We start from the raw sequence: 14,537 nt of genomic DNA, 5'->3' as shown, positions 1-14,537 counted from the left end.
AAAACAGCAGTCCCTGAGGTGTAACCAGAAAAAAACAAACAAACAAACAAACTCAGGTCTCTGATGAGTTATAAATGGACTTCAGTAAGAATTCTTGACAGACACAAATGCAGTAAGACAGGCTTTCTGTTTCCCAAGAAATACTTAACAGTCCTTTTTGAGACTAATAAGAAAATGTTCTCCTTTTTAAAAACCAAGCTGAGGTGCAAACTTGGAAGAATAAATGTCTAGATGAAAGACGGACACTGGAGGATTTAAACATAGAATTCTCTTAAGTTTACGAGTCTTTGAATTTGGGAAACTAAAATAATAGTACCGGATTTGGAAACCTGGAATTGAGACTATATTCCCAAAGTTACTGTCTCACTTTCTCTCTAGATTTGGTGTGAATAACATGACTAATCTCCTAAGACAGTTGTGATGAGCAAATGAGTCATAATGTTGAGAACTCATTACAATGGTAAAGGATCATCTACACGTTTATTACGATGTTTCTTATATTATTTAGCTTAAATCTAGGACTAAATGAGTGTTTGGATGTCAAAGGAAAAATCATTGTAATGGATAAAAAGCAGCGTGGTTTTTACTTGTCTGGAACACACACACACACACACACACGCCCTCTCTAAAGTATTCAGATAATAAAAACAAGCGACAAGCTTGCTAGAATTAAGCTCCTGGAAGTTTTGACTACTTAGAAAGTGAAATAAAAGGCAATAAGTCAAAGTAATTTTTAATCATGAAAACTAAATTTTGTTAATTCATTTTCCAAAAATTAACACATTTATTCTTCAATTAAGTCATATTTTCCACAGGTGTGCTGAGATGAACTGTTTTTCTTTGATTGTATATTGTTATTATCAACAAAAGTACATTTTTTTTACAAAATTGAAATTTCCTGTATTAGTTTTGTGAATTAATGTACAACTCCTCCGTTCTGAAGCAATAGGAATCAGCATACAATACCACTGAGACTATATTTGCCATTTAAATGAAATTGAAGACCCCTAGTCATTGTGAGAGCACAAATAATAAAAATAAATCCATTGATGGATAAATTTTAGAATAATATATGATGTTTTTAAACTCTTTTTTGCCTTTATCTGGCCCTCACAACAGGCCCCTGACACAGGATAAGCCATCACTCATAATTCCTTTTGAAAGATGAGAATACTGAGTACTGAAATGTTCTTGTAAATCTTCCCGCAAATTCATAACATTGGTGAGATAAGAATTTAAGTCCTTCCATGTTCTACTGAGCCATATTTTGTTCATACCAATCTTAATCATGTTCAAGACAACCACCCTAATTTGCTATCTGAAAAAAATAGTATTAAATGCGTAGAAACTATAATTTTTGAATGCTTTGTTAAATTAAGTTTCGCCTTTTAAAAATATTCAAAGCAACTGAAACTGTGCTGGTAAAATCATTTAAAATATCACCGTGGTCTTATTCTAATATTTGATTATAGCAACCCAAGATGGCCAATCCTTCAGTGTGCAAGAGAGTGGAGCAGGACCAGGTACCAGTAAAACAGTGGTAGTGCCTGTCATGGGAAAATATGACATGCCAAAGTTATCTAGATTAACATATTAGCTCCGTTAAATCCCATGAAAATCCTGAGAACATCATATCATTTGCCCTCTATTACCAGTAAAAAGCAGGCTCTGAGAAAGTAAAGGATCAGTTAAGACCAGCTTCTCCCAACCCACAGTCTATCTAGAGTTCTGCAGGTACCTCTGTCATTATGAGGTTTGAAGCTAACTCTAAAAACTAAATAGTAATGGGGCCGGCACACTTTCAAGTATATAATCAGGTACTGAATATTTAAATTGGGTCTTAATGGTGAAAGATAGAATTCAGATAACAGTAGCTTGGTGAATAGATATTGTCTACAATGTTTAGGAAAATAGCACTCAGTTGATAGGGGAAAAATCTACAAGAACAAAACATGCCCAAATGGGAAAGAGAGAATACAGTAAAATAGTTTTAACACTGGATAGTCAAACCTTTGAACTTAACCCATGGGAAAGAACCACTGGAAAAGAGCATTCACACACATGTATGTGTGTGTGTGTGTGTGTGTATGTATGAGTATGTAGACAGATATAGATACAGATATATTTGTGTATTTGTTGTGTGTATATATGTATAATTAATTTTTAGCCTAATGTGTAGTGGAATATTTCTAAGGCCAGCTAATGTTATTTTAGATAGATAAATAGACATAAAATATCCCAAAGAAATAAAAAGTGCTATCATAAGAAAGGTTTTCAAATATTAAATATCTTGTGGTATAACTGATAGCTCCCATTTATTCTACTATTAATACGACCAAGCTTTATAGTTAATGCTTTATGTATCTAATTACATTTAATCTTTAGAATGATTCTATATGTCATCAATTAATAAAACTACTTTCAAAAATAAGAAAACTGAGACAGATAAATTTATTAACCTTCCATGGTTTGCAAAACTCCAAACCAAGTCTGTTTAATCCAAAGTGTGACCTGTTCTATTGCCCTGTGCTTCAAGGCAGGTCTTGGCTTTTGCTGTAGTTCCTTTTTATTATTTTTTGTTGCCTTTTTCATTTGTTTGTTTTATTTTATTTATGCTGTATTACAAGAATAATATGACCTTGTGGAATGCACTATCTAATGTATTCTTGGATTTAAAGAAAACAAAAATTCCTCAAAGTGCAACATTTGCTTGATTTAGTTGATCACTATCAAATCAGATAATATGAGAAAGTAGTAAACTGCTACACCACATTAAGCATTCCATGTTGGAAATTAACAGATGGCAGCCACTGTAACTTTCTCTTTAGCAGCTCTGTCTGCAGCAGTCACAGGTGTTATACCTGCATATTTATGTTAAGGAACAGGACAAGAGCAGTGCATTGGTTTGCTGTAATTGTTCCATGATTCAGCAACTGAATTACTTAATGACTCCCACACATATACCAAGTCATATAATTTTAGAAAGGGTCTAGTGTGTAAACCATCTGTTACAATAAATCCACAGTGCCTTGGGAGATTACTGGGTTAATTCTTGTGGTGTCCCTTCTTGGGTAACTAGGCTATGCTTTTACTGAAGGTGAAAAGCGTAGAGAGACTGTGCTGGAATTACATCTCTTGAGGAATTGTACATCGTCCATTTCAACCCGTTGTGGCATATTAACAACAACAACAAAAATAATCTTGCTTCTGACCAACCAATGGTGTTAAGTATTTTCAATATATCAGGAATTTGAAATCCCCTTTAGAAAAATATTCATAATTTAACATATATAGCTTCTGGCTGGAGGCCTACAGTCACTAAGTGGGAATTTTGCCAGATTCTACACTCAGCATAGTCACCTCTAGGAGTAAAATAATATAACTTCCTTGATAAATATTTGTAAAAGATGTACAAATATGACCTAAGGACCTAAACAAAAGGTTAAAAGACCAATGTAAATAACTAGCCAATCATGTATTAATCTCCTGTGATGTGTAAGATACAATGTTAGGCACTGATGTTGTAAAAATCAGCACTCATGGTCCACAGCATCAAGGACTCATGGTCTACAATACAATACATAACTATGGCAAAGTATCACGGGAGGTATGGAACAGCTAAATGCAGGTTATTACTAAAATGTAAAAGTGAACAAGCTACCCAGACCCATAGCTAGAAATAGAGGGAGGAGGATAAATATTAAATCTAGGAGATGATCCAACTGGAATTTAGTCTTGAAGGATCTGTGTTTTTGAAGTTTGCACATGACATGCATTTTTTTTTTCAGGCAATGCACAGTTCATCTACCCCTCAGATATTCACTGAAGACTTCACCTGTGAATATCTGTGACCAAAAGCCCAGCTGAAATCTTGTGCACTGATAGTGGAAATGCAGAATGAAACAAGCTCCTGTGGAGGAGAATTTGGTGGTATCTAGAAAAATAAAATGTGTATTTACTCTTTGATCTAGAAATCCCATTTCTAGGAATTTACTTGGAAATACTTAGAAAAAATATTCAAAAGATATGCACAAGACTATTTACTTCAGAACTATTTGTGATAGCAAAAGACTGAGAAAAAACAAATTTTCATCCATAGATGACACTTTGAATAAATTACTGTATAGCTACACATCATACTATCATGAAACAGGATAAGGTAATTCAGAATAAATCTATAAATTACTGTAAAGTGATATCCAGAAAATAGAGTAAAATGAAAAGAAGAAAGGAGCAATAAGGAGGGAAATATAATGATACCATTGTGTGTGTGTGTGTGTGTGTGTGTGTGTGTACACACAGTGGAGCAATATCGACTCACTGCAACCTCTGGCTCCCAGACTCAAGTGATTCTCTTGCCTCAGCCTCTAGATTAGCTGGGATTATAGCTGTGTGCCACCATGCCCAGCTAATTGTGTGTGTGTGTGTGTGTGTGTGTGTGTGTGTGTGTGTATTTTTTTTTTTTCAGTAGAGACAGGGTTTTGCCATGTTGGTCAGGCTGGTCTTGAACTCCTAGCCTCAGGTGATCCACCCACCTCAGCCTCCCAATATACTGGAATTAGCACCATGAGCCACTGAGCCCAGCCAGTGATACTGTATCTTAATAAGAGTATATACGGTGTACACACACATGCGTATACACACACACACACACACACATACTCTCTCTCTCTTTTCTTTTGAGATGGTGTTTCACTCTTGTCACCAAGGCTGGAGTGCAATGGTACAATCTCCACTCATTACAACCTCTGTCTCCCAGATTCAAGCAACTCTCCTGCCTGGAAGTAGCTGGGATTACAAGGGTGTGCCACCACACCCAGTTAATTTTGTATTTTCAGTAGAGACAGGGTTTCACCATGTTGGGCAGGCTGGTCTCAAACTCCTGACCTCAGGTGATCCGCCCACCTCAGGCTGCCAAAGTGCTGGGATTATAGGCATGAGCACCCTAACCTGACTTCTCTCTCTCTTTCTCTCTCACTCTCTCTCTCTCTCTCTCTCTCTCTCACTCACACACACACACACACACACCCTCTTCTTTTCAGTGGAAGCATAAATCACATAACGAAATATAGATTACCTTTGAGATGAAAAGTTCAGGGATGAACTAGACTAGACTACTTTGAATATACCTTGTTTTATAGGTCTGACTATGAAAACGTAAATATTTTACAGAATCATAAAACAATTTAATAGCAAAACACTCCTTTAAAAATCAGAAGTAAAATTCAACAAATGAACAGATAGCCATATATCTCATTTTCAGCAATAGTGACAAAGTCTTCCAGGGGTCAAGATAAAAAGATCTTTCCACCATGTTAGTAGTAGAATATACCTAAAGGCAAAAATGCTACAAAACAAAACCTCAATTTTTTTTTTTGTTTGAGTAATATATTGTGAGTAGAAGTATAGCTATTGCCATATAACCATTATTGTGTATGTTGCTATTATAGGATCAAGAAAATGGATATTTATGCTGATATCATTAAAAACCAGGTTTCCAAACTGGGAAAAAGGAGATGTAAGATCAACTTAGTTAAAGAAAAATCCCGGCCTGGCGCGGTGGCTCACGCCTGTAATCCCAGCACTTTGGGAGAACGAGGTGGGTGGTTCATGAGGTTAACAGATGGAGACCATCCTGGTCAACATGGTGAAACCCCGTCTCTAGTGAAAATACAAAATAATTCACTGGGCACGGTGGCGTGCCTGTAATCCCAGCTACTCAGGAGGCGGAGGCAGGAGAATTGCCTGAACCCAGGAGGCAGAGGTTGCGGTGAGCCGAGATCACGCCATTGCACTCCAGCCTGGGTAACAAGCGAAACTCCGTCTCAAAAAAAAAAAAAAAAGAAAAGAAAATATCAATATGAATTCATTATATATTTTATCCTAAAAAGAGAAAATAAAAGAGATACTCTACCTATGCCTACTTTCAAGGCCTGGAAACAGTGACCAACCTCATAGCCAGAATCATCTCTTAAGGCCTAGCATTTGGTGTATAAATACCATTCCCTTCTATTAGATGTCAGTCTTTCTTAAAGCAGCAGCTCACTCCAGCTCTAGAGAAAGAAAAATACAAAATGGGCTGGGCGTGGTGACTCACACTTGTAATCCCAGCACTTTGTGGGGTCAAAGTGCTAGGCAACATGATGAAACCCCATCTTTACTAAAAATACAAAAATTATCTGCAGAGAGGGGTGAGGGTTGGTGGATGCCTGTAGTGCTAGCTACTCAGGAGGCTGAGGGAGGAAAATTACTTGAACCAAGGAGGTGGAGGTTGCAGTGAGCCCAGATCATACCACTGCACTCCAGCCTGGGCAACAGAGCAAGCCTCCATTGAAAAAAAAAAAAAAGAAAGAAAGAAAGATGGAAAGATGGAAGGAAGGAAGGAAGGAAGGAAGGAAGGAAGGAAGGAAGGAAGGAAGGAAGGAAGGGAGGGAGGGAGGGAGGGAGGGAGGGAGGGAGGGAGGGAGGGAGGGAGGGAGGGAGGGAGGGAGATATACACAAAAATGATGTAGATCAGAGCATAGACTCTTTCAAAGAAAACAGGTACATGGGGAGTCAACTTGCACATGATACTGCTAGCAGAAGTAAAGGTAATTTAAGCAGCATCGAGTCAGTACATTCAATGGCCTGAAAAACACAGATGTTTTCATTCACAGATTCATGATAACTTTGAAAATACAAACCTTATTTATCAGTTTTGAAGGATTACAAAGAAACAAACAACACTATTTTAAAAATTCACCAGTGGAAAAATTAAACTACTTGTCTTTTCTTAAAAAGAAAAAGTCAGCAATATATATATATGCATGAGGGATAAACCAATACAACTCTTAACCATTCACTCCACACATTTTTTTTTAAGATGCAGTTTTGCTCTTGTCACCCAGGCTGGAGTACAATGGTCAGATCTCAGCTCACTGCAACCTCCGCCTCCTAGGTTAAAGCAATTCTCCTGCCTCAGCCTCCCCATAGCTGGGATTACAGGTATGTGCCACTATGCCTGGCTAATTTTTATATTTTTAGTAGAGACAGAGTTTCGCCATGTTGGCAAAACTGGTCTTGAACTCCTGACCTCAGGTGATCCGCCTGCCTTGGCCTCCCAAAGTGCTGGGATTACAGGCATTAGCCACTGTGCCCAGTCCACTCCAAGAATTTTTAAGTTCCAAGACTAGGCTACCATCTACAAAGCTACACATGAGAACTAGATTGTGCTGCCCTCTCATATACCTCCAGTCATTTGCTAGTAAAGAGGTCTCTATCAATCTTATGATTCAGGTGGATATACCAGGAACTTCTTTAGATATTTATAAAAGTGTTTTCAAGGACATTAACTTTTAAAAATATTGCTCAATAACGTAGGTATAAAGAACACAGGTGCAATTTCCTCTAGGAGCATAAGGTAAAATAACCAAAACAATAATATCTTGGTCCTGATGACAGATGACATTGTTTACTATGAATAAGAGTCATAATACTAATAGTGAAAGTTGGAATCGTCTTTCAAAATGAGAGCTGCCTAAGAAATTGAGTTCTTATTTGTGCTTCATGATTCTTAACAGGAAAGACAAATTTGTTGTTACAATATACAACCTCCTTCTAAAAATTTTTAAGTAGTATACAACAGAAGATATGTATAGAGAAAGCATAGAAATAAAATAAGAAAAACCAATCTGTGTTATTCACTGAAAAGGAACGACAAACCAACCATACAGGTAACAGTGGTTACAACTGTTAAGCCGTAACTTAACCATATGTCATTACCACCATAACCTTAGGTTCTGAGCTTCCTGATAGGCAAGGGAAAAGGGAGGATATGATGTTCACACGGGTTCCTTAGGGTTTTTCTACAATTAAATTCTAAAGCACATTTCATTAGCAGGTCTTCGGAAGGGACACCAAGATATAATGAAGAATATTCCCCCAAAATGTCTACATTCCTACACCTAACTCTTACTTTTAAATTAAATAATGCTCAAGGGCTTAACGTGCAAACACCAAAAAGAAAAAAAGCAAAGAAAGTGAAAGTGATTTCCCCCATCATCCAAAGAAAAATAGAAAACACAATTTTATGTCTAAGTACTATAGCTCCTTTCAGCTCCCTTTTCCTTATATAGTTTTCCCTCCTTGCCTTTTTCAATACTTGATTTTGACTTCTAATCAGCGCAAATGGCTTATGAATATCATATCCTGCACACTTGCTGTAAGTTTCCTGAAAACCTCTTTGGAGATAGGCAGGGTTAAAAGGCAAACAAAAGGGACATTCCCACTCTCCTATTGAGGAGAGGAACTTGCCCTTTGCTTTTGAATGACCAAGGCAAAATTTTATTTAAGTCTCCAGGCTGAAGGAAAAGAAATCAGAAAATTAATGAAATGAAAATGAAACCCAAAAAAGTGCCTGGAGCCTTAGAAAGTACAGAGAACAAAGGGACAGCAAGAGCCATGAATAGTAATGAGATTCCAACTACACTGATATCAGGAGCGATTCTTTCCTGTCCATTTAACCAAGGCCTCAAGTCACCTCCCCTGCCCTGTTGAAAGAAACCCAATCTATTAAGTCTTCCTCAGAATTGAAACATTCAGTGACATTGGAAATTGTGTTAGCAGCTATTTAAATTTGCCTTTTTGTGTTATTGGGGTAGATTCATGTCCATTTTTTGAATGGATATATAAATATACAGCCATAAATGCTAAATTGAAAAATACTTCCAGGAAGTGAGAAGTACATTGCTAAATTAATTCATACACTTTTGGCCCGATTTGAAAAGTGTCCTTTTGCAATAATAATCATTATTTTTATTATTAATTACTTTATCCACAACAATTAGCCCAGCATTCGGAAAGAGCTCAAAAAGGGATAAATATATTTTACATGTTACATTCATTTAGTTTGAAAAATTTACTTGTAGGAGAAATATTATTTCCATTTTATAGATAAGGGTACAGTGAGGCTTGGAAAGAGCTATGTTGTTTGATCAGGTCACACAGCTAGTAACTGCAGAGTTGGGCTAAGGGAATGAAATTTGCTGTATGACCACAAAGGCAGAGCTTTAACCAATAGGTTCTCTCAGATGTCAGAAACACACTGGATTTGAGAAAGAGATACAGGATAAATTGAATATTCAGATTTCTCAAATATTGAATGAGATACCACTAAAGCAGACACAGGAAGGACAGCTCCAACAATATTCATGTTTATAATAGCAATGCTTATAAGTTATATTATTAAGTTAACATGTACAGCTGTTGGCTGAGCACAGTGGTTCATACCTGTAATCCCAGAATTTTGGGAAGCTGAGCTAGAAGAATCACTTTAGTCCAGGAGGTGAAAACTAGCCTGGGCAACATAGCAAGATCCATCTCTATCACCAATAATTTTTAAAAAATTAGCCAGACATTGTGGCACATACCTGCATGCCAGCTACTCAGGAGGCTAAGGCAGGAGGATCATTTGAGCCCAGGAGTTCAAAGTAATAGTGAACTATGATTGCACCACTTCACTTCAGCCTGAACAACAGAGCAAGACCCTGTCTCTGTGTATATATATACACACACATACATATATATATATTAATATATGTGTAACTATTATATATAATTATATATATTACATTAATAAATATAAACTAAGGACAGAGCCGTGAGGTAGAAAGCATGAGATTGTAGAGTTAGCAAGTGGCAGGATCAAAATTATAACCACGCCCTTAACTAAAACATCATTCAGGAAAGATAGTGTCCAAGTTCAATATTATCCTCTTTTGGAACTGGATGTGTACTCTTGATAATTGCTCAGTCTCAATGAACTTCCATTTCTTTGTCTGTCACATGATTTACATAACAGTAACTTCCTTGCCCTTCTCACAGTGTTGCTTTAATGATGAAATTATCACAATTACAGTCTCATAAAAAAATTAGAACAGAATTATACACATGGAGAGCCCGGCCAGGTGGGCAGCACTGTGGAACTGAGGCAGGAGGATGATAAGTATTAAAGTTCTGTTTACTTACTCTCTGTATTACCAATCGCTTTGGAGATCAAAGTTACCAACATTAATCAAAGGTCTAAAATGGTATCTGAACTCAGGTAGCCAAGGGAATTAGATGAGGTGGCTTTAAGATTCTTTGTATATTTGAGATATGATAGCTAAGGAAAGACAAATAAACCTTCCTTGTTAATCACAGTACACATTTTCTCTGTGCACCTCCATGCAGTGTTCCTGTACATCCTTCCATTAGAACACACTCAACTTTGTGGTCTTTCAACTATCTATCTATTCAGTTCTTAATTTCCTAGACCTTGTGGGCAAAAAAGAGACATAATTCCTGCCTTCTTAGGGTTTGCAATCTGTAGGGATGTGAGATAATCACACTACAAAATAGGAAATCACTACCAGGAAAGAGCTACAAGAGGAGAGTGTATCCATGTATTGGAATTGTGTGTAATTATAAAAGGGAGATGTTGCTTATTCAGGGAGGTCAAGGTAGACTTCCCTGATGAAGTGCTTTTGAGCACAGATAGGAAAGTTGGCTGTGAATGAAGTCCATGAGGCAGGTATATCCTACAGAGGGAAGCATGTACTTGAAGGGGAGTCAGTGCTTCCAGACCAGGTATTTTAAGGAAGGAGACCCATCAGAGAGATGCAGGAAGGCTTGTGTGACTGGAGCAGAGAACAAGATGAGTTGTCTCAGGGAGGGCACTGAACTGTATAGGGACCGCATCTGATCATATTCTAAGTTGTGCTAATGATTTCCATTTTGGTCCTAAGAGCAATGGAGGTCATCAGTTGGTTTGAAACAGGCAAGTGATATGATCAGGTCTAGATTTTAGAATGATTACTTTGGCTGTGTTGCAGAAAATACCCTGAAAGGGCAGGAACTGAAGCAGCAAGAACAAGTAGCTGCAGAAAGACAGGCGCTCAAGCTTGGGTGTGACATCTTTGGGAAAATACACCCTGTCTTGTGCCTGCATACTCAGTGACCTGCCTGGGCTCAAACATTAAAATAATACTAAAAACAACAATTGTGGTACAATGTGATAAATGTATTAATGGAGGCATGCATTTGACATGGCAGCAGGACTGTGGTGAGAACTGTCAGCCCTTACATATGGCATAACAGTTAAGGATTTAGCTTCTGTGTTTTAATCCTGGCACTGCCACCTATAACTGTGTTAGCTCTGATTAAATTCTTGATTTTTCTGAGTAGCCTCATTTTATACATAATAAAATCGAGTGTCTACTTCATAGGGTTGTTATGAAGATCAAGTGATGTAACCAAATAAAAGCACTTAGCCGAGTGCCTGAGGAGTATTAACGGTTGCTGAAAGATCATTTGATCATTTTCGTTTTATGTTGTTTTAATAATCATTACTTTCACTATTATCCATAAGGAGAAAATAACCGATCTCGATGAATGAGGAAGAATTCAGCAAATGGGCAATAGGAATCATATGTCTACAAAAAGATCAGAAAGCAACATGTAAATGACCACTATTTAGCTTTGAAGAATGAACATATCATTATATAGTGTCTGAAGAAATCAAGAAACTATAATAAATTAAATGGAATTTGACAATCAACTCTCAAGGCCCATAACAACTTCACAGCTCTTAAAAATAATAAGAGAACACAGAAAGGTAAGTAACTGGCTGGAAACCAAAGCTGAGTCCAAGTTCGACACCTGCTGCTGTGAATCAGACACTATAATCTGTTGCTGCCTCCTCATCCCTTTGTCTCTGCCTTTGGCACCTAGGGGCTTTTAGCAGTGATGATCACCTTTAACACTTTCAGAGTTCTTCCTCCACTCCATTTTGATTCTGTCCTTTGCCACCAGGTAGAGAGACTCAGAACAGAAATCCTCCATAGAAAGAATGAATTTCAAGCGATCTCTTATACAGCAAGGTGACTATGGTTAATGGTTAATTCTTGAAAAATATAGACTGGATATTATGTGCTCTTACCACAAAAAATGATATGAGGTAATGCATTTGTTAATTACTAGATTTATCTACCCCGTAATGTATATACACCAGGAACATCATGTTGTACATGATAAAAACATACAATGTTATCTGTTAATTTAAAAACAGAAATTGTTTTAAAAAACATTCAGAGTGTTTTGCATTATGACCTTCAGTGCTTCAGCTCAACTGCCTTTTGGGGCAAGCATTATTTACTACTATTTATTTATTTATGGAAATTGTGTGAAGGTACCAACCAAACACACACTAGTTGTCTAAATATAATTCTCTGTACCCACGGAGCTATCTACCAATGTCCCCACGGATGACACAAGCTAGAACTGAGGACAAGGATTCTGGGGTCCTTGATATTAAACAGAGAGTAGGAAAATTCCAGCTTAGCCCCAGCTTTGGAGCTCAAGATCTAAATAGGCAACATTTCCAGTTTGGTTGAGGGGTGAGAGGTGAGGGAGGACTTACTCCACAAGGGTACATGTCCAGCACTCTAATGCTAAAAAGAAATAGTGATTCATGATAAAATATACTGGTCGGTGCTAGGTCATATCTGGTGACAATTACAATTGTTACATCACTAGTTTATGATTCTGTAACTGCACTCTCAACCAAAGAAATCAAATCAATAGAGAGGAAAAAACAAAAATAAAAAGAATTTGTGTCATTTCCCAAGGACTTATTTATTGCAGACATAAGAACTCGAAGTTGGAATTGGTTTCTTAATTCTCCCCACAGTTGCTGTAGTTAAGACTGTTGCTTTTTATTTGGAACCGTGACTTCACTTGCAGTTTTGTCTTCTTTTTTTCCCATAAAGACTTCATAAAAGCTTAAGGGGCTAATATTTTTGGTGTGTGTGTATGTGTGTTAAATATTAATGGCAGTTTGTTCTGAGTCAGCCTTCCCTATAGAGTCTTTAAAAGCTGAATTATACCAAAAGTTATGACATTACACAAGAGAAGCAGCAATCTTTTCCATAATGAAGTCATTTGTTCATCAGTCTTAAAATATTCAGCAGCTCACTTATGCCTCCCCTTCCTCCTCCCTTCCTCTGAGACAAGAGAGCCTTCAAAATGCAAAGGACATACCAGCCATTACCTAGCACCCTTTTCAGTTGGAGCTCCCCCTTGCCTTTGATACCTATTGCACATTAAGAAAAAAAAAAAAGTCCTTTTCTCTGAGCATAAACACACATTTCAATGCTCTGCTCAGTAGCAATTGGTAAGAGGAGCTCTTTTAATACTGGAATAAGCTGGATATGTGTTGGGCACCATTTTGGTTAGTTGTTCCAGGATTAGGTGTGAGGAGGATGCGTTAAGGGTGCCCACGCATCAAGCCCTTGAGTACTTAGGATGACTTGCTCTCTGCCCTAAAGAAGTCAGTATCTACAAGTATTATAATAAACTGTTATTGATTTGTAGATATTTGCTGAGAGTCCCCCATGTTCTGAGGACTGTACACTGTGCTAGAAAATTTACTGTGAATAAAACATTGATATTCTCAGCAATCTATCATTCAGGGAGGAAATGGCCCTGTGCAAAATTTTAGGGGGATAAAAGGAGACTAATTTATATACAAAAAGGAAATAGCTTATAAAACTGTAACTGAGTACCACCATTTTTCTAAGAGACAGTTTAATAATTTTTTCCACTTTTCTTGTCTTTGACCCCCAAATACCCGCTTCCTACTTTGCCCTATAGAAATGCAAATATAGCCTTTTACCTCCCCTTCACCACTCACCAGTCACTCCAGGGCAAGTTCCTCTAACTATGTGCTTACAAGTTCCAGAAAGAAACTCTCACCCACCGAGAGGTTGCCTTGAGAGATAACAGACTATTTCTATGAGACTCTCTCCTATCAGGAGACTGCCTCAAGAGATACAAGACTCTCTCCCACCTGGGGAGTTTTCTACTTAGTCCTGCACAGGAAGGCACCAGCAGTCAACAGCTTACTGTCCAGTAGATAAAGCACCAGAGCTAGCATGCGGACCACCCTCCTTGCTCTCTTTCTCCCCTGCATTTTATTTATTTTTTTAATTGCATTTTAGGTTTTGGGGTGCATGTGCAGAACATGCAAGATAGTTGCATAGGTACACCCATGGCAGTGTGTTTTGCTGCCTTCCTCCCCTTCACCCACATTTGGCATTTCTCCCCAGGCTATCCCTCCCCTATTCCCCCCAATAGACCCCAGTGTGTAGTATTCCCTTCCATGTGTCCATGTGTTCTCATTTTTCCTCACCCGCCTATGGGTGAGAATATGCAGTATTTCATTTTCTGTTCTTTTGTCAGTGTCTCTTTCTTGCCGGAAAGCAAAGCAGTACCCTTAAAGCAGGAAGCTGGTACTTCTTTCCCTAAGCTAGCTTTGGAGTAAATCACTTTCTTTATACCAGAACTTGTTCTTGATAACTGCAAGCAGCAAGCAACTAACCTGCATTTCAGTTACACTCTAAGGTCTGTCTTTAGAAAATAATTATTCCCAATAACTCTGGCCAAAACCCTGGGTTGAGAGTGAGGAGGGGCTAGGGCAAGGACTCTTATTAGTCAGGCTTAGGACATACGATGTTGGGGTG

Source organism: Callithrix jacchus, chromosome 20 (genome assembly GCF_049354715.1).
Source record: "Callithrix jacchus isolate 240 chromosome 20, calJac240_pri, whole genome shotgun sequence".
NCBI lineage: Eukaryota > Metazoa > Chordata > Mammalia > Primates > Cebidae > Callithrix > Callithrix jacchus.
This window is presented reverse-complemented; position numbering follows the sequence as displayed.